We start from the raw sequence: 21,237 nt of genomic DNA on the forward strand, positions 1-21,237 counted from the left end.
GTAAAGATATTACACTTTGTGGAGTTAGGATACCGATTAATAAGATTTTCAATGATATTAAAAGTTCGTTCGCAATCTTTTGTCGCACGCACCCCGTCCATCCGTTAGTTTCATTAGAGCTCCCGCGCACCGACCCGGAAGCCTTGCCAAGTTGCCACCCGCCCCGCCGCCACAGCAGCGCCGCCAACCGTGAAACCGCCCCCGTAATCCTTAACCCGCACAAGCCTTTCGCGACCGCTGGCCCGGAACTTCTTACTAACTATTGCCAATTCTTACAATGGCTTGATAAAGTTTAATGCTGATAAAATTCCGTAGGAATAAAAGGATTAGATGCTTTGGTTATGGCAGAAGGCGTTATACTTAGAGATTTCGAACCGAACATATATGTAGGTATTCTTTTTTCCTTTCCTTAGAAATTAAATAGAGATGTTCTGTAAGCACCATCAGCTTAATTCATTTTGATAATTGTAGTGTTATTTTACTTGCAAGGCATATTGCCAGATACATAGGTCATATTTATTAGAGCTAGCAAGTGACATTAACTAAAAAATAAAACCGACCAAGTGCGAGTCGGACTCGCCCACCGGTTCCGTACAATATATCTTTCAAACTACCTAGTTAAAATAATCTCCTGTTTCTCATATAACTCTAATGACTTGACTAGAAGACAAAAGTATAGGTACTAATGAGTATTATTGTGTATAGCGCCATCTCTGACTTCGCTAACTGATTTGCGCGACCTATATAGTATGTTGGTTTTTCAGGGATAATTCCTTTATACTGTTAACCGATTTTAAGTTTTTACTTTATTTGAATAAGATGGTTTACATAACATCTTGTATTAATTTGAAGTACGATATACATCCGCAAAGGTGGGTAAATTGAAAGTAAAAATCTAAAAAGTTTTTTGTGAATTAAAAAAAAGATTTCAAGATACAAACACGATTATATTTTTCCTGTAATATTTAGCATAAAACCAATGTTTCCTAAAATTTTCATAAATTTTCGTTGGTAAACCTTAAGATAAGGGGGTTCCGGGAACGGTATTTTTTTTTACATTTTCCTTCAAAATTCTTTTTTTTTCACAACAAAAAATTTAAAAAATAGTTTATTTTAGCTTCAATTTACGCTCTTTCTAAACGATACCCCACTTGACCTAGTAACTTGAAATTTACAGTTTGCCCCCTTTCAATTTGGCCATTTTCTACAACATCATCCTCCTTGCGTTATCCCGGCATTTGCCACGGCTCATGGGAACCTGGGGTCCGCTTTGACAACTAATCCCAAGATTTGGCGTAGGCACTAGTTTTTACGAAAGCGACTGCCATCTGACCTTCCAACCCGAAGGGTAAACTAGACCTTATTGGAATTAGTCCGGTTTCCTCACGATGTTTTCCTTCACCGGAAAGCGACTGGCAAATATCAAATGACATTTCGCACAGAAATTCCGAAAAACTCATTGGTGCGAGCCGGGGTTGGATCCGCGACCTCCGGAATGAAAGCCATTTTCTACAATTAAAATTAATAAATTAAAAAAAAAAGTATACTTTCTATTTGTAGAGGTTTACAATTTTCACAACTATTCCAAATTTCAAGTTGATAGCGTTAGTAGTTTTCGAGATATTAAGGAATGTGACAGACGGACAGAGTCGCACCATAAGGGTTCCTGTTGTACCTTTTTGGTACGGAACCCTAAAAATCAAGTTATACTGTTCTGTAGTTTTGGAGAAAATTGGCTGTGACGCCTGTGACTGACGAACAGACTATCGCACGAGTGAATTATAAGGGTTCCGTTTTCCTTTTTGAGGTACGGAACCCTAAAAAACTATAGACGAAAGTTGTAAATAACAAAAATGGGACTCCTTATGTAGTGCAGGTATTTTTTATACAATGAGCCATATTTTGTTCAGTCTGTCAATTGAAACACCTTTAGTTTCTGTAGGCCTAGCACATGATTGCCACGAGAGTGTGTAGCCGCGAGATAGACTACCCGTCCTTATGTCAATAATACATTAGAAGAAGACGTGTGATCTATCTCGCGGCAATCATGTGCTTGGCGGAGATACACCTGAGATAAATCATCAAGTCAAGACTGTAGAGACATATTTTTTTGCGATTACCTACCTACATAATCCATACTTACTATATATACTATATATTTTTTGATGAAATTTGGAACAGACAATCTTTAGACCCTGAGACAGAACATAGGCTACTTTTTATTTCGAAAAAAAGGGATGAAGGGGTTGAAAAAGAGGTTGAAAGTTTGTATGGGATTTCTTAATTTTAAATGATAAAACCATGAAACTTTATATTTTAGCACTTGATAAGAAATCATTAAACATATATTTAAAGTCACATACAGGTCGAACGCGATTAATTAACATTATTTTTACCTTTAAAATAAACATGGTGGGAAATAAACATTAACTAAAAGCGGGTAGATTATATTTATTTGTCTACCCCGAACATTTATATAAATTAATATCGGGTAGTTTTGTGTTGTTTACATCTCCGGTGACATTTTGCTGGGACGTCAGTCTTCCGCGACCACGGCCAGTGCAACCTGGCCGAAACGTTGGGAAAAAAGGTAAAAATAATATTAATTAATCGCGTTCGACCTGTATGTGACTTTAAATATGTGTACAAAGCGCGAGAACTTAAAGTGTTACATCATTAAACATCTTGATAAGGGATAGGGATAGGGATAGCGATAGGGATAGCGATAGGGATAGGGATAGCGATAGGGATAGGGATAGCGATAGCGATAGGGATAGGGATACGGATACGGATAATATGGGTATCGTTAGAGGGATACGGATAATCGGTCGGCGGTCTCTTACAATCAATGTGCTCTAAGACGATCGTTGTTTGCTTGCTTGAAGATTACGTTTGCGATAAGTATAAGCAAAATGTAAAAAATTGTAAGGGATAATAGAAAAAAGTACTTTTTACCCACCGATCATAGTGTCGAAATACGGGCTATGTGGGATGTTTATAAAGGTTTCCCCAGCGTATATAGAATTACCTACGCTGTGGTCGATGTGTAATATTTCTACAATCATTGCAAGCAAAAGTATTATGTGCAATCGAAATAATCGCAGATAAATATACCTACAGAGAAACCTAAGGATCCAAATGAAAATCTTAATGAATACTTTTATTACGCGGGCGAAGCCGCGGGTAAAAGCTAGTATACTATATATACTATATTACTTTACTATATCCATATACTATATACTATATACTATATACTAATATTATAAATGCGAAAGTAACTCTGTCTGTCTGTCTGTCTGTCTGTCTGTCTGTCTGTCTGTTACGCTTTCCCGCTTAAACCACGCAACCGTTTTCGATGAAATTTGGAACAGACAATCTTTAGACCCTGAGACAGAACATAGGCTACTTTTTATTTCGAAAAAAAGGGATGAAGGGGTTGAAAACGAGGTTGAAAGTTTGTATGGGATTTCTTAATTTTAAATGATAAAACCATGAAACTTTATATTTTAGCACTTGATAAGAAATCATTAAACATATATTTAAAGTCACATACAGGTCGAACGCGATTAATTAACATTATTTTTACCTTTAAAATAAACATGGTGGGAAATAAACATTAACTAAAAGCGGGTAGATTATATTTATTTGTCTACCCCGAACATTTATATAAATTAATATCGGGTAGTTTTGTGTTGTTTACATCTCCGGTGACATTTTGCTGGGACGTCAGTCTTCCGCGACCACGGCCAGTGCAACCTGGCCGAAACGTTGGGAAAAAAGGTAAAAATAATGTTAATTAATCGCGTTCGACCTGTATGTGACTTTAAATATGTGTACAAAGCGCGAGAACAATGTAATGAGAACAAAGTAAAATGCACAATATTTATCGACAAAATTGTACACTTTACTCATACTAAAAGACAGTGAAAGTACTTGTTTCAGTTAGAACATCTTATTAACTGTCGGTTAAATAAAAAACATATGAAAAAAAAAGCTTTTTCAATTAGTAATGATTGTTTTTCTGATGCTCGTTTAGGAAAAACCGCGTGAAGCACAGAATTCGGAGCTCTTATTATGTACAATTTGATAAGATCACTCTCATAAATGAGGTAAATTTAAGTTCCAAATATCTTGTACTTAAGGCCCATTAAACAATATTTATCATTTAATCCTTTGAAATTGAGAAATTGAAAGTAAAACGAACTCAATTTTGTCTTGAAAATACATCGAAACAAGTGATCATTTCTCCGAAAATCTACATGTTATCGAAGTTATTTTAGTATATAAATAATCTGCACAATGTGCTTAAACTGCTGTTATCCATTTGTCGTTATAATATTTTATCATGATTTTTTGCCAATTTTTTGAAAACTAGCCTTCCTGTCGCTATTTTACCGGCGACGGACGCCTGCGATTTCAGTGCCGCGCCGGAGCTCGAGGAGGTAAGACGTATGTCACTTTGGTCTCCGAGTTTTCATCGCAAACGTCGAGAATATTTATTGTTGTGTGGGTCGGACGCCTTGTTTCTACACGGGCTATCCTCGCATTGTGTGTGTGTAAACAGCGACCAACGAATTTGATCCTAGATCCGTAAATATTTGCTTTTGTAATACTTTGTTATGTTTAAATGTTAAAGTATTACAACGTTGTGATGATAAAAATGTGAAAATTACAATACGGTCAAGATGATAAGACACATCAAGATGGTACTCGGGATCTGATGATGGAGCCAGAAGGTGGTCACCAGTACCAGTGAACCATGTAAGTAAACGACTTCGTGTTTAGGCTCGTTGGGTTCGTCTCAACAAGACCTTTGACAAGAGGTGGTACTCAGGGTCTGATGATGGAGCCAGATGGTGGTCACCAGTACCAATGAACCATATAACTAAACCCAGAGATGGGGAAATCGTAATCGATTCCGGATTACACGATTACTTGATTTTACTTTGTAATCTGACACTACTGGGTGTCAGATTACTTGTAATGTAATCAAGTGAAACGGTAAATTACCATTACATGTAAAGGAATCACTAATCATCTATACAATCATTACTATTACCAATAATTCGGAATCATAGTCGATTCAAAATAACTGAAATTATTGACTTGATTACTTTCAGATTACGAATATGTAGTACCTCAGATTGCTGACTGTCACTTTGACACAAAAGTCGTCATGGGTGTCGTAAAATAGGTTTTAGGAGGTGCTGGCCCCGTAGCCGAATGGCATTTCTCCGACGCCAAACGAAAGCGATACGCCGCTGGCTCTGTCGCGCCAATACGCAAGCGCGATAGAGATAGATATCTACTAGCGCTTCGTTTCGTGAGCGTTTCGTGAGCGATTGTGCCATTCGGCTAGCCACCCAGATTCCAAAATTAATGACTAATGTTCAATCTGACATTGCTGACTGTCACTCTGACACAAAAGTCGTCATGGGTGTCGTAAAATAGGTTTTAGGGGGTGCTGATTCCAAAATGAATGACCAATTTGGAATCTGACATTGCTGACTGTCACTTTGACACAAAAGTCGTCATGGGTGTCGTAAAATAGGTTTTAGGGGGTGCTGATTCCAAAATTAATGACCAATGTGGAATCTGACATTGCTGACTGTCACTTTGACACAAAAGTCGTCATGGGTGTCGTAAAATAGGTTTTAGGAGGTGCTGATTCCAAAATTAATGACTAATGTTCAATCTGACATTGCTGACTGTCACTCTGACACAAAAGTCGTCATGGGTGTCGTAAAATAGGTTTTAGGGGTGCTGATTCCAAAATTAATGACCAATTTGGAATCTGACATTGCTGACTGTCACTTTGACACAAAAGTCGTCATGGGTGTCGTAAAATAGGTTTTAGGGGGTGCTGATTCCAAAATTAATGACCAATGTGGAATCTGACATTGCTGACTGTCACTTTGACACAAAAGTCGTCATGGGTGTCGTAAAATAGGTTTTAGGGGTGCTGATTCCAAAATTAATAACCAATGTTCAATCTGACATTGCTGACTGTCACTCTGACACAAAAGTCGTCATGGGTGTCGTAAAATAGGTTTTAGGGGTGCTGATTCCAAAATTAATGACCAATGTTCAATCTGACATTGCTGACTGTCACTCTGACACAAAAGTCGTCATGGGTGTCGTAAAATAGGTTTTAGGGGGTGCTGATTCCAAAATTAATGACCAATGTTCAATCTGACATTGCTGACTGTCACTCTGACACAAAAGTCGTCATGGGTGTCGTAAAATAGGTTTTAGGGGGTGCTGATTCCAAAATTAATGACCAATGTTCAATCTGACATTGCTGACTGTCACTTTGACACAAAAGTCGTCATGGGTGTCGTAAAATAGGTTTTAGGGGGTGCTGATTCCAAAATTAGTGACCAATTTGGAATCTGACACTGTTGACTGTCACTTTGACACAAAAGTGATCATGGGTGTCTTCAAATAGGTTTTCATGGGTACTGATCTCAATATTAATGATCAATTTGGAATCTGACATTGCTGACTGTCACTTTGACATAAAAGTCGTTATGGGTGTCGTCAAATAGGTTTCCTTTCCAGGGGTACTGTGCAATGTCAGGTTCCAAATCGGTCATTACTTTTTAAATCATTTCATTAATTTTGGAATCAGTGCCCCCTAAAAACTATTTGACTACACCCATGATTCCTTTTGTGTCAAAATTACAATTAGCACTGTGAGATTCCAAAATAGTCGTTAATTTTGGAATCAGCACCCCCGGAAACCTTTTTGAAGACACCCATGACGACTTTTGTGTCAAAGTGACAGTCAGCAATGTCAAGATTCCAAATCGGTCATTAATTTTCAAATCAGCACCTCCGGAAACCTATTTGACGACACCCATGACGACTTTTGTGTCAAAGTGACAGTCAGCAATGTTAGATTCCACATTAGTCATTATTTTTTGAATCAGCACCCCTAAAACCTATTTTACGACACCCATGATGACTTTTGTGTCAAAGTGGCAGTCAGCAATGTTAGATTCCACATTGGTCATTAATTTTGGAATCAGCACCCCTAAAACCAATTTTACGACACCCATGACGACTTTTGTGTCAAAGTGACAGTCAGCAATGTCAGATTCCACATTGTTCATTAATTTTGGAATCAGCACCCCGCAAACCTATTTGACGACACCCATGATGACTTTTGTGTCAAAGTGACAGTCAGCAATGTCAGATTCCACATTGGTCATTAATTTTGGAATCAGCACCACCTAAAACCTATTTTACGACACCCATGACGACTTTTGTGTCAAAGTGACAGTCAGCAATGTCAGATTCCACATTGTTCATTAATTTTGGAATCAGCACCCCGCAAACCTATTTGACGACACCCATGACGACTTTTGTGTCAAAGTGACAGTCAGCAATGTCAGATTCCACATTGGCCATTAATTTTGGAATCAGCACCCCCTAAAACCTATTTTACGACACCCATGACGACTTTTGTGTCAAAGTGACAGTCAGCAATGTCAGGTTCCAAATCGGTCATTAATTTTTAAATCAGCACACCCGAAAACCTATACTCGTGGTATATGCACTTGAAATGTGAAAGTGAAAATGCTAGAATGACATGTAAACCACGAAGTTGTATAGTCATATTGTTCATTGGTATTGGTGACCACCATCTGGCTCCATCATCAGACCCTGAGCACCACCTTGAAGTAATTAGAATTGTATTTGTCTTATTTTATCATCATATTAATATAATTATACTTTACTCTAATACTTATCATATAACAAAAGCAAATATTTGGGATGGGATTTACTTTTATAATTATTACTTTAATTTTTTAAATAAATTTTAACATAATTGATATTATTTCGCGCTATATTCTCGTATTTTCGTACAAAATAATGTTTATTAGAAACCAAAAGTTTATATCGAGATAGTAGATTGTGGTTGTTATCAAAATTCCATAGAAAGGATCAAGATTGTTTTGTCCATTATTGTAGTGCGAGCGAGTGATAAGACGTGCTAGAAAGGGTCGGCATATTGGGCTCGCGCGGCGGGTAAAATACCTAATTTCGCCCGACGCCGAAATGTTATAACGCTCTTAAAGTGTTATATCATTAAACATCTTGATAAGGGATAGGGATAGGGATAGGTATAGGGATAGGGATAGCGATAGGGATAGCGATAGGGAAAGCGATAGGGATAGCGATAGGGATAGCGATAGCGATAGGGATAGCGATAGCGATAGGGATAGCGATAGGGATAGGGATAGCGATAGCGATAGCGATAGCGATAGCGTTAGCGATAGCGATACGGATACGGATACGGATACGGATACGGATAATATGGGTATCGTTAGAGGGATACGGATAATCGGTCGGCGGTCTCTTACAATCAATGTGCTCTAAGACGATCGTTTGCTTGCTTGAAGATTACGTTTGCGATAAGTATAAGCAAAATGTAAAAAATTGTAAGGGATAATAGAAAAAAGTACTTTTTACCCACCGATCATAGTGTCGAAATACGGGCTATGTGGGATGTTTATAAAGGTTTCCCCAGCGTATATAGAATTACTTACGCTGTGGTCGATGTGTAATATTTCTACAATCATTGCAAGCAAAAGTATTATGTGCAATCGAAATAATCGCAGATAAATATACCTACAGAGAAACCTACGGTCCCTACGGATTATATTATAATATAATATTATCAGAAGGAATGATACATTTTATACCTCTATGTATAGTAATTGTACAATTACTATTCGTACTTAGCAGGCAGAAATTCACAAAATACTTAGGTGGCCAAACAAACAAACTTGGACCATTTGGCCATCATCAATTCACGTCAAAGAGAGACTGCGAAAGACATTTGAACTAAGATCACATCATTAATATCGAGAGTAGGTGCACGCGTAGGCGGCGCTCGGCCGAAAGGATACATTTCAAGGAGTGCTTTCACCCTTTATGACTTCTATCTATTGTCGAAGGTTCTCGGGAATAGACCGTCGCTTGGATATTAATAGTTGTTCTATTTTTCTTGTGATAATGATGCTACCGATGTTACGCCGATTTTACGCATGTCTTGCTAATATATATATATTTTTTTTTAATTTCTTAACATCTTTCTCTGTAGCCGATTGTCATTTGTCAATTTGACAAGAAGAATTTGATATTTCTTGCCGAAGTCTTATTAAAATTAAGAAATTTATTATTTTCATGCATAGAGACACAACCTCAAGATTCATACCATGGATAAATAAATGACACTAGCTTTCCAAGACCTCAGCCATTGCGTGATGAGTTCTTCTTTCATCATGACGTTATTACCTACCTATTATGATGTAATTGAATGCTTTTAAACCTCTAGACCTAAGTAGAGTAAGTTTAGTATTAGCAAAGAGGATCGAGTATTATAGAGAATGACTGTCAAAGTAAAATGTGTAATCACAGTGCATAGACTGCCATCTCTCGACACAAGCTTAAAACTTTTGAACCTCAGTTTTGTCAATTTGGCCCATATTCTTAGCTTGGTATGTTGTTTTGGGGTACGTTTTTTTCTTAGACTTTATCGGTCTTTACGAAGTTATATAGGTCTTTGGTATTAGTACGTAAAATTTACCATGCTTATTTTATATAAATAAGCATGGTAAATTTTAAATTAGCTATTTATTTGCTAATTCCATTCCTACACGTAAATATTTCTGTAAAAAATACGTAGGTATAGGGTATAGATACCTACTCGTAGATACATAAATAATAATACAAACGTAGCTACCGATATTGTTAGTAAAGCAAGCCAGTCCTTATTTTCCCATTAGACGTTCTAAGATTTATTGCGTAGGTACTATTGGAATTCCAATGCCATGCCACAAATAACACTGTCCCCGAACCACGATATCATTCGGCATTCAGTGCTCTACATGAGCTATATTCATTTGATAAGACCTTTAATATATAACTTGATGCTGCTAGATTATTATCTGACTACTGAAATGCCGGGACAACGCAAGGAGCTGACCTACTGGATAGATGGATGGTCCCTGATTCAAAATCCTGGCAAGGGTTACTTATTAATTAACATTTTTACGCAGATTTACTAAATACGAGTAATGAAAACTGAAAACGGATATTTATTTTTGAGTTATGAATGTTTTCCATATATTTATAAATATTCAATTATTAATTATTACAAACATGTTTAGAAAAAGCAGTTTTACGATTATGTTATTGATACGTTGATTTTTATAAAGTTTAAAAATTATAAAATCATCGTGTTTAAAATGATATTAGGCGCCAGATACTAGTGATTTAGGATTAAAGTACAGATTTTTTTCTTTCTTTCAGTTTGGATAAGTTCATGAAAGCCAGTAGTAACCCGTACGCGCGGCTGCGGTGCGGCGAGCAGCGGGCGGCGGGGCTGGTCAACCCATTAGTGCGCGCGCGCCGCGGGGGCTCATGATCACTTTGCTCATGTTAATTTATGTCCTTTGTCGCATTGTCCGAGCACAATACGACCATTTTTATAACCCTCGGCTGCCGGACACCCAGATTAACATCTACTGTTTGGTTTTGGCTTTCTCCCGTTTTGTGCAAGGACACAATAGCCCTGACCGGGCACCTGGCATTAATGGCGCACAAGTAATGGATTTTGCAGAAAAACCAATAAGTTAAAGTCAAGCTGAAAGGAGCTGGTTTAGCTTCGTAATAAAAGAGTTAGGTAGGAACATTAAAATAACTTAGTATGGCCAGAAAAACTTTGGCAATAAAACATAATGACAAAACTTCTTGGACATGTGTAAGGTAGGTATGAACAGAGGAACATAAAATATCGTAGGTAAGTAATTTCAAATAATGATTTATTCACCCTACCTACTTGTAAGTAGTCATAATAAAGTATGTATCTTAAATATAAAAAAAAAACTCTGAAAGTACTTAATTTAGAAACAGGTACTTAGGTAATATCTGCAATAATCTGCATAGGCCCCGTAGCCGAATGGCATTTTTGCGACGCGAAACGCCGCAGAAATGCCATTCGGCTACGGGGCCAGGGTACAGTAGTAAGTTCATAGGTAAGTGTGTACCTACTGTACCTAATACATATATATGAACGGCTTTTAGTTGACTGAATACAAGCGATTTTCAAAATTTACTCCGTTTCGACTCCGAAGCTAACCTTTATCATCTTTAAAGGTGCTTTGTTGTTGCTAAAAATAAGATTTCTATAACTATAGCTAACACAATAACAAAATAATCGACTTTTGGCTTATAAAGTCAACACGACAGGCGGGCAACGTAATACGCAAAGTAACGGAAACAAAGCTGATACACGTCTAGGGATTGCAATCCGGTCTGATTCCCAATCCGGCCGGATCCGGCCGGATTTCGGCCCCAATCCGGCGGATCCGGCCGGATCCGGCCGGATTGGCCTTGAGGACTAAAAGTACCCAAATAGTGCCTTTTTTTTGCATGTTTTCACCATAATATGACAAGTATGATGGTATTTTGCATCACGATTAATAAACCAACAGTTTAAAGGCTTAGAAATCAACTTTTTTACCAGTTAACAAGTAAATTTTACTAAAATAATCAGTCGCAAATCAAATTATTTCGTTCTTTTGAAACTTTGATAGGATAAAAAAATTATTATTAGTGTAACGTTTTACAGTAATACCTATAGAGATTTTAAGATACGATAAAGAGCGGACATTATAACATACCTACAAACATACATGCATTATGAGATCAGTATTTAAAAAAACCTGTATTGTGTTATTTTACAGTTAACTTTACTCACATGAAAAGAAGAACAAAAAAAGTATCACAATCATATTAAGCATAACTGTTAAAAGTCAGCGTTAACCTTTTATTAGTCTGTGTAAAAATATCCAGTATCGGTTAAGAAAAACTACAGTAAAATTTAAGTCAGCAAGAGTAATTGACCTTAGTATTATTTGCTATTGCTGAATCAACAATCTTACTTCTTACTTTAGGTCACCTTTTAAATATGTTCATTTTTAAGCTTCGAATTTTATTTATTATTCTCGTAGCAATATGCTCTCATAATTCTCATATTATGCTGAAAACATGTTGTTGATCTTGAAGTCCCACAGTAAGGTCCAACCGAGAACGATATTTTTGTCTCGGCCGAGAACGAGACCGAGACCGAGATTCAATTTGATTCTCGGCCGAGACCGAGACCGAGACCGAGAATTTGTAAAACAGTAAAAAATATGCCATTTTTACAAAAAAATGTTTTCATAATCGAAATTCACCTATTAACCAGGAAACCAAGAGTATGTTGGGTCCTGCTTAGTGTTTGGTTCCGTAACTACCCAAACCTACCCGCACTCCTTACCTATCTACCGTAGCAAAATAGACTACGTCAGTGACAAAAACAACTATACGGCTCGCCCGGTGGTAAGCAGTCGCCATAGCCTATAGAGGCATGCAATTTCAGAGGTTTTAAACGAGCGTTTAATACCCTGATTTTTTGTGACTTTTTGCAAGAAATCATAAAACAGGTTGTCGAATCGTGTTTTCTACGGGTAGTTTTCCAGGTTTTCCTTGAAAGTCTTTTCTAAGCTTTACTTTGATTTTGATGTATTTTTAGGCACATGATTCAGTTAAGGGACACGAATTTTTTTTTAGCGAATTATTTCGAAAATTGTATGTATGTATATCAAAAACATGACTATGAGAAACCGATACTTACTAAAAAAACTCAAAACAGCATCCACAAAGCTCAAAATTTCGTCCGATATTCCGTAATTCGTCATTTCTATCATGTAAGGCAGGTATTATTCTAACCTGCTGCTGTGATTTTTCGCGTCGTCGTTGTCTTCGACACACATCAAGTTGTCGTAAATATTTTACACTCTTTTATGAATTATACCTAGGTATTTGTTTGTTTTTGGCTTAAAATATCGATGAAGACCCTACCGAAATCACTAAAATCGGGATACCAAACGGGCGATGTAACAAACTGAAAGCTAAAAACCGGACGCGAGTGCGCAATAAATTCAAAATCGCAGTCTCGGTTTTGCCGAGAATCTCGGCCCATTTCGGCCGAGAACCGAGACCGAGATCTCGGCCCGATTTTCGGCCGAGAATGCCGAGACCGAGACCGAGACCGAGATCTCGGTCGGACCTTATCCCACAGTGACCACAGAGGTGCAAAGGGCCTTCACGAGCTCGCGCCACGCCTCCTTATCTTCAGCTACCCTCGTGGTCTCGCTCCAGCTCGACCCGGTCGCTCGTAGTCCATACTCAACGGATCGCTTCCATGAGTTTCCAGGGCGCTCGGAGCCACGACTTGCATTTTGCGGTTTTCAGCCAAAAGCAATGGTTGCGTTATTTCGTTCCTCTCTTTGAATAGTGTGCCATCCATGTTCCTTTTTCTGTCGCGGTTGGCTGCTATATACTCCATAGGTCTTGATTTCGGATAGTGTCTGGCCAGAAAACGCGAAGGATCGACCTCAGACCATGGCTCTTTGTCACTCTCCACCACTCCACATTATGCATCCCAACAAACAATTCCACAGATTTCACTACGGATTCCAAAACGGAAAGTGTAACGCGTTGCTTGAGCACATTATTTGACTTCCAAACGGCCTCCTAATGCAAAGAACATACGTACTAAAATATTTTTTGATTGGAAATCAGACTGGATTGCAGTCACCCGTTAAGCGACGTTCAAATGTTACCGTAAAATTATTTTTTTTGCACTATTTTAACATATCATGTTACATTACCGGATCCGGTACCGGATCCGGCGAATTTCACCGGATCCGGTGGCATGAAAAAAGCACCGGATCCGGCCGGATTACCGGATCCGCCGGACCGGATTGCAATCCCTATACACGTCTTATCACCCATCATCGATCCCAGCTTCCTCCTGGCCAATAGCCCGGCTCTCGGGGGCCTGTCCGGGCAGCAGCTCCCCGTGCACCCTGACGCGATACACGCACGTGTACACCGGGTGCCCCCAGTTGGACAGCACCTTAAACCGCACTATGTGGAACCCGCGCGCCGCTGGCCACGTCACGTCGAAGTATTGGATGGGATTGCCGTTCTTGTTGTATTCGAAAATACCGAAGTCGTGAGGCGACGCGTCCATGCGAGACTTTAGCCCTTGTAGCTGAAATTTGCGCGGTGCTGATAGTATTTCCCTGTGGTACAAGAAGTACTGGTCACTTTCGAGCCCGATCTAGGTCTAATAGGGTCCCTAACTAATAGCACAGAATCTGCGGTTGTAGCACACTAGTGTGATAAATTTTATCGCGTTGATGCTTCCTTACCGCACTTACAAATAGTGCGAAATGCGAAAAGAACGGCCCGACGTGATGATAGCGTTTATCGCGTTACCGTGCTTGGCCCGTTGGAATAAGACACTTACCTGGTAGGGTCAATATGCGCAGGGATGTGCTCGAGGCTGAGGCCGGTGACGTAGACGGTGGCGAGCAGGCGGATGACGACCTCGCCTCGCTCCCCTTTGAAGGCCCAGCACTGGCCCGGCAACGTGCCTGGCTGGATGACTGTCCGCGCCGCCTGTAACAATAGACATAAGTATCTAAAAATACCTATAGGGCGTCGATACAACTCGATCCCCAACGGGTTCCCTAAAATTCTCCAGTATCTGTAGAAGTTCATACAAAATAGATCCCGAAAACACCTCCGGCTTTATCAACGAAAATTTTCACACCACGCAGTGGCGTGGTGCCGTGGTGATGCACTAGTGGGTGCGTATACTACTTATATTATGAAGGTTTGACGATTTATTTGTTTTATCATGCACCCGGCGTAGTCAACGTGCCAATCTTTTACGGAATAATACGAAACGCTACTCTCAGTAGGTAATGTGAACTTGATAAGTAATAATTAGAGAGATTAAAGAGAGAACGCTGTTCACTATGTGACAAGCGATTGTCAGCTAGGCATCCCGTCCTGTTGTTGCTGTCCAAGGCACTCAACAGAGATGAAAAAAGCCGGAAAATTCCCGTTTTTTTCCATTTCCTTTAGTTTTTTTTTTCAGAAATTTATAAAAAAAAACCACGAAACTTTCGGCTCTTATTTAAAAAAAACTATTAAATATAAAAGAAATTGGTCATTGATTGGACGGACGGTATGTGTCGAGATCGAGAAATAGAAATCGATTTGCCAGAGGTAGTTTTAAATTAATCTTTTTCGGGCGAATTTGCACCTACAAACGCGCTACACGGACGACATGGTAGCAGAAATGACTGAAGTACAGACGGTCAACCAAATATTGGCACTAAAATATGGCGCGAAAACCAAATTTTCTATAGGAATTAATACTTTGCCCTTACATTTTCAATACATTTTTAAGTGTTAAGGCTCGTCGATGATTCCGCCAACGTCAAGGTTTAAGAAGACAATTAGCCGGTGAGCCCTATATTTTATAAATTTACTGCCAAGGTCAGTTGACCATCAGTATATGATGAGAGAGAGAGTTATTAAAAGAATACTAATTTTAATAATTTATTCGTTTTTTTCTTAAAAAACCCGAAAAAAATCGGAAAAAACATTTGATTTTTTCCGGTTTTTTCAACGCTACTCTAACATAGCAGCACAGTTTATAATAATGCTAGAGTTATTCAGCAGATGGTCAGATGCATACATGTAAACCTAATATACGCTATCACATGTGGCAAGTTGCGAGCGAAGCTCGCAGCGAGTGTGCTATAGAGGGGTAAGGCAAGTAAATTACCTGGCACTCGTGGCACGCCCAGGTTGTCAGTTCATGCAACGCCCAGCTGACGGGCCCGTCGTAGTGGAAGTAGCCCACCGTGTCTCCCGTGTCCAGCACGCGCGCGCCCGCCGTCTCCAGTGCGTAGTCACCCATCTATAGTGCACAAATTATCGTGACGACCGGTATGGCTCAGTCGGTAGTGACCCTGCCTGCTGAGCCGCGGTCCTGGGTTCGAATCCCGGTAAGGGCATTTATTTGTGCGATGAGCACAGATATTTGTTCCTGAGCCATGGATGTTTTTTGTGTGTATAAGTATGTATTTATCTATTTAAGTATGTATATCGTCGCTTAGCACCCATAGTTACAAGCTTTGCTTAGTTTGGGGCTAAGTTGATCTGTGTAAGGTGTCCCCAATATTTTATTTTTATTTATTTATTTATTATCATAATATGGGAGTATGTTAAATTAAGAAGAAAGGAGGTAGACAGACCTATATAAATTATACACCCTGTTTTTATTGAATTCCGTTAACTTTAAGTGGTTCTTTAGACCAAATACAATTAATTTCTCTAAGAAACTAGCGTCTTAACTCTTACGGTTACCGAGTTATTAAAAAAATAAAATAATTACTGAACACGTGTGTGACAGCCTTCACCACTTCCCAATGTTATTTGTTTTGATACGTGCCGTCAATCACTTGACACTAACTTGAATATTATTCTTAAGGGTCTCTCACACTAATTAATTCATTTATTATGTATGAAAACGATGAAAAAAATTTTTTTGTCAATTTAACTAAAAGTGATATACAGGGTGGTTCCTGATAACGAGCCTAACGACATGTCGAATTTAACGGAAAACAAAAAACATACATACATACATACAATCACGCCTGTATCCCGTAAAGGGGTAGGCAGAGCACACGAAACTACTAAAGCTTCAGTGCCACTCTTGGCAAAATAAGGGGTTGGAAGAAAACGAAACCGTGGCATAAAACAAAAAACACTCATAAGTATCACTCACGTGCATTTGTGAGTTTTATAAATATTTCGGCACTGTTGTAAGTAATGTCCATAGGTATTACTTACAATTTCTTTACTAAGTCTTCGTATCTATAATCTCTTAAGAAAAAGCACAAACATTTCAAATGTTCATTCTAATTTTCATACAGAAAACCTTCAGAGAAAGTTTCAGCGCCTCCACAAGGCGCCTCTACATTGAGTGAACTATCTGAAAATGCTCAACACTTGCCGCCAGCTGTAGTCGAAGACGTCGTCGTAGTCGTATGTGGCCGTGAGATAGATCACACGTCTTTTTCTAATTGTAATAATGAAATAAGGACGGGTAGTCTATCTCGCAGCGACATACAAAGGCCAAACTGAAAGTTCTTAGAAAATCAAAGACTAATCAAACTAGCATAGCAAGTTATTAGTTTTATCAAGAACGATATAATACGGGACTGACAAAGCCCATACAAAAAAGCGTACCCCTGAAATGTATGGGCTTTTTAGGCTTAAAACTAGATGGCGCTATTTCGCAGCCTGGAAGTGGCCAAAATAATATTTTCCCCAAATATGTTTGCGTGTTTTTATTTTTTTTTATAAGAACAAAATAAATGATATATTTCTTTATTTTAATATCATGATATCACTTCAATACACATTTAAGAAAAATGTAGGCATCATCAGTGTAGGTAGTTATATTATTTAAAGACTGTATCGTTAAGTATGAAGACAACTTTGAGTAGCCGTATTTATTTGCTATTAGATTTTTTTCTTATAACAAGACATGGGCTTAATAAGGCACATAATAAGGTACACATTTTGTCCTAGAAGCTCGACGTAAAGCATATGGTTTAGACAGTATTGACTTAATCCTCCCGAGTACCAATTACGATTCCGGACAAATGCTACTAGAAAATTTACAAAGTGCGTAAAAGACGATACGATTGCGAAAAAAAATTGTACGGTGCGAACCTCAACGACACATGATCCACAAAGCAGAATATCTGGACATAGTCTAGCCACTGTTATTCAAAAAAAATAAAGTTCAGAATCTGTGTATGGCGGCCATTTAGAGAATGTGGCATGGTGCTTACTCTAACTCCGACTTTGATGTCGAATTTGACTATCATACACTGTTTATATTGATCTGGTTTAGGCACTGTTCAAACACCATGAATGTCAATTAGACTTTGGCCTATGGCTAATTTTTTTATCTGTTTCTCTCATCCTGCTCGCATCAAAAATTTACGGCAATCCGGAACGTTGCTCAAAATTGCGTTTTATTAATTTATATAAATACTTTTAAACGAGCAATTCTTGTATATTTATTTATTTATTTATTTATATATATATTTATTTACACTGACAATCTCGGAAACCGCTCTAACGATTTCGCAGAAATTTGTTATGTGGGGGTTTTTGGGGGTGAAAAATCGGTCTAACTTATCCTTAGGTCCCGGAAAACGCGAATTTTCGAGTTTTCATGCGTTTTTCTTCGCGCGCCATCTCGTGTGCAGTAGTTGTACTGTTAAGACAGAATTCCTTCGGTCGATGTAAGTACTATTTATTGCAAACACTAGATGGCGACACAGGTCAAGGCTAAAACGAATAGAAAATACACTATTTGAGTTTTTGTGGCGAAATGCGCGCCATCTCGTGTGGAGTAGTTGTGTTGTTAAGGCTGAGAATTCTTTCGCTCGATGTAGGTACTATTCATTTTTGAACTAGATGGCGACACATGTCAAGGATACGAAACAGAACCGAGCGAAGCTCGGTTGCCCAGATATTTTATATAAATTCACCGCATTTATTCTACAAGTACCCAATTGGAAAACTTAATAGGTGGCGCTAAAAAGTGGAGGTACGGTTCTTAGTATGAAGTGTGTAAATCCATACTAATATTATAAATGGGAAAGTGTGTGTGTCTGTTTGTTTGTCCGTCTTTCACGGCAAAACGGAGCGACGAATTGACGTGATGTTTTAAGTGGAGATAGTTGAAGGGATGGAGAGTGACATAGGCTACTTTTTGTCTTTCTAACGCGTGCGAAGCTGCAGGCAAAAGCTAGTCCTATATAAATAATCCTTTGTTTTAGTATATGTTTTAAAAATAGTAATCCTTCACATCAATACTTCGCTGCATCCGATGGAACCAAGTCATCACTTACCTGACGGTCGTAGTCAGCGACGCTGTGCTGGCTATCGCGAACCGGCCGCAGCGCCTCCTTGGCGCGCCCCGCCGCCGCCGCCACGGCCGGCAGCGCTGCAGACACGCGCTCAACCTCGGACTGCAGCCGCTCATGTTTACGATGTACCTTCATCAAATACGATAAAGGGAATGATTATTCAATCTAGCTCAAAGCGTTTAGTATTCCAAAAGCGGAGTTCCTCATAAAGCCAAAGGCGCAAAACGTCTCAGAGAGGCGCAATTTTGTGAGTCACAGCAGATGGTGAGCGAATTTCAAAGCACTCAGATCACTTAGTGGCAAAATACCGAAATGGGCATCCAGACGGTGACGATCGATTCCGCAGTTAATCTGTTAATTAACTCTTAGTATTATAAAAATAATAGTGATGGCACTGATGGCGAAATATAAGGCCTAAAAGTCGGGAACATAGGCGCCGTGGTCAAAATACCCCAAAATATGTCAAAGACCGCAGCTCTGCAGACGATAAAAGCTTGAAAGTTCGCGGATTCCCCGCTGGAGGGTTGTCTTAATTAATCGAGTCAATAGGAAAAAAAATCGCGCTCGCTTCGCTCGCGCTTACTATTTATAATTATCTTCTCTTTTAATTAGGACAAATTCCGAATCTGCTTTTCTGACTTGGCCACTATAGTGCTCCATTTTGTTTGTTTTTTTATGTACATGATATCCACGTTCAGCCACACGTAACTATACTAGGGTGCGACTACGAAATTAAGTTCAACCATTTGTCCCTTTCGCACTCTGATGAAATCCATAAATTCTGTATTGCGTTAATCTTCAAATTACGGTATTACTATGAAAAAAAATTTCGCGCTCGCAATTTATTTTCCTAAGAAGTGAAACTTCTTCCCAAGAGCGCCGAAACTCAAACTCGTTCTACCCTGATCGAGTGCACGGGCCGGCGCTGCCTATAAGGCCAAAGTTGCAGCACGAACTAGTTGATGCTAAGTACTGATGGACCCCACAGGTACAGTACAGCGTACAGCGTGCAGCGTGATCTGCAGCGCTGGGGTCACACACGAAACACGCCGAACGCCGTTATTTATTTATTACAAGTTTGCATATGCAACTTACAGCTAACAACATGCCAAAGCGTTATAAATATTAATTATAGATATACTCATATCAACAAACTATCAAATTTCTAATAATTAACGCGCCGTTGTCACAATTACAACTACAGATGGGCCGAATATTCGGTAAATATTCGGTAAATATTCGGTATTCGGCATATTCGGCAAGTTTTCCAATGTTCGTATTCGGCCGAATAGTTCGGTTACTTAGTACCCATTAGCAATCATTGAAAAGTTTTTAACTCTAAGCCAGGATTTAAAATATGGTGGAACCGAATATTCGGCCGAATGTTCGGTTCGGTAACGGCTGAACCGAATGTTCGGCCGAATATTCGTATTCGGCAAAGTCCATATTCGGCCCATTTCTAATTACAACCAACCTGTGCTATCTCTCGAGAGAGTTGCATCACGAAGTACTTGACGTCCGAGATGCTGGTGGCGATATCTTGCGGCCCCCACAGGTACGCGTACGCGTGGAGGGCGATCAGCAGCGCCAGGCTAACGCACACAAACACGCCGAACGGTGTGACAGTGCTGGCTGGCTGGGCCCGCCCGGCCCTGCCGGGGTATAGACGGTCGTCGTGGCCATTCATGCTAAAACTAGGTGTCTGAAAACTCTGAAACCACCGAAAGTTAGCCCACTACAGGCTAAGATTAAGAAAAAATATTATGATTTTTCTTATACATAATCACTCTAATATGCTGTTGTCACTGACAGCACCTGACACATTAATGACACTACCAATATTTTGACATAAGGTAGATACCAACCTACATTCACGTTCATATATCAGAATACTAGATTTAGCCGGCGGCTTCGCTCGCGTTAAATTCGAAAGTTACGGAATGATCCATTCAAATTTCCACCCCTTAGGGGTTAAAAAGAGACATAAATTTGCCTTTGTCACTCTCCATCCCTTAAACTATCTCCACTTTAAAAAATCACGTCAATCCGTCGCTCCGTTTTGCCGTGCCGTGTAAGACGGACAAACAAACAGACACACACACTTTCTCATTTATAATATTAAGTATGTACTTACAAAGAGGATAGAGTATTATAGAGAGTTACTATCAAAGTAAAATGTGTAATCAACTAATCACAGTGCATAGACTGCCATCTCTCGACACAAGCTTAAAACTTTTGAACCTCAGTTTTGACAATTTGGCCCATATTGTTAGCTTGATATATGTTAAAATGTCAAATATTAATATTAGCGCCACCTAGCCGAGCGTTCCCCAAAGGTGTAACGACATCTAGGCCACCATAC

This window comes from Leguminivora glycinivorella, chromosome 8 (assembly GCF_023078275.1).
Source record: "Leguminivora glycinivorella isolate SPB_JAAS2020 chromosome 8, LegGlyc_1.1, whole genome shotgun sequence".
NCBI classification, from domain to species: Eukaryota; Metazoa; Arthropoda; class Insecta; order Lepidoptera; family Tortricidae; genus Leguminivora; species Leguminivora glycinivorella.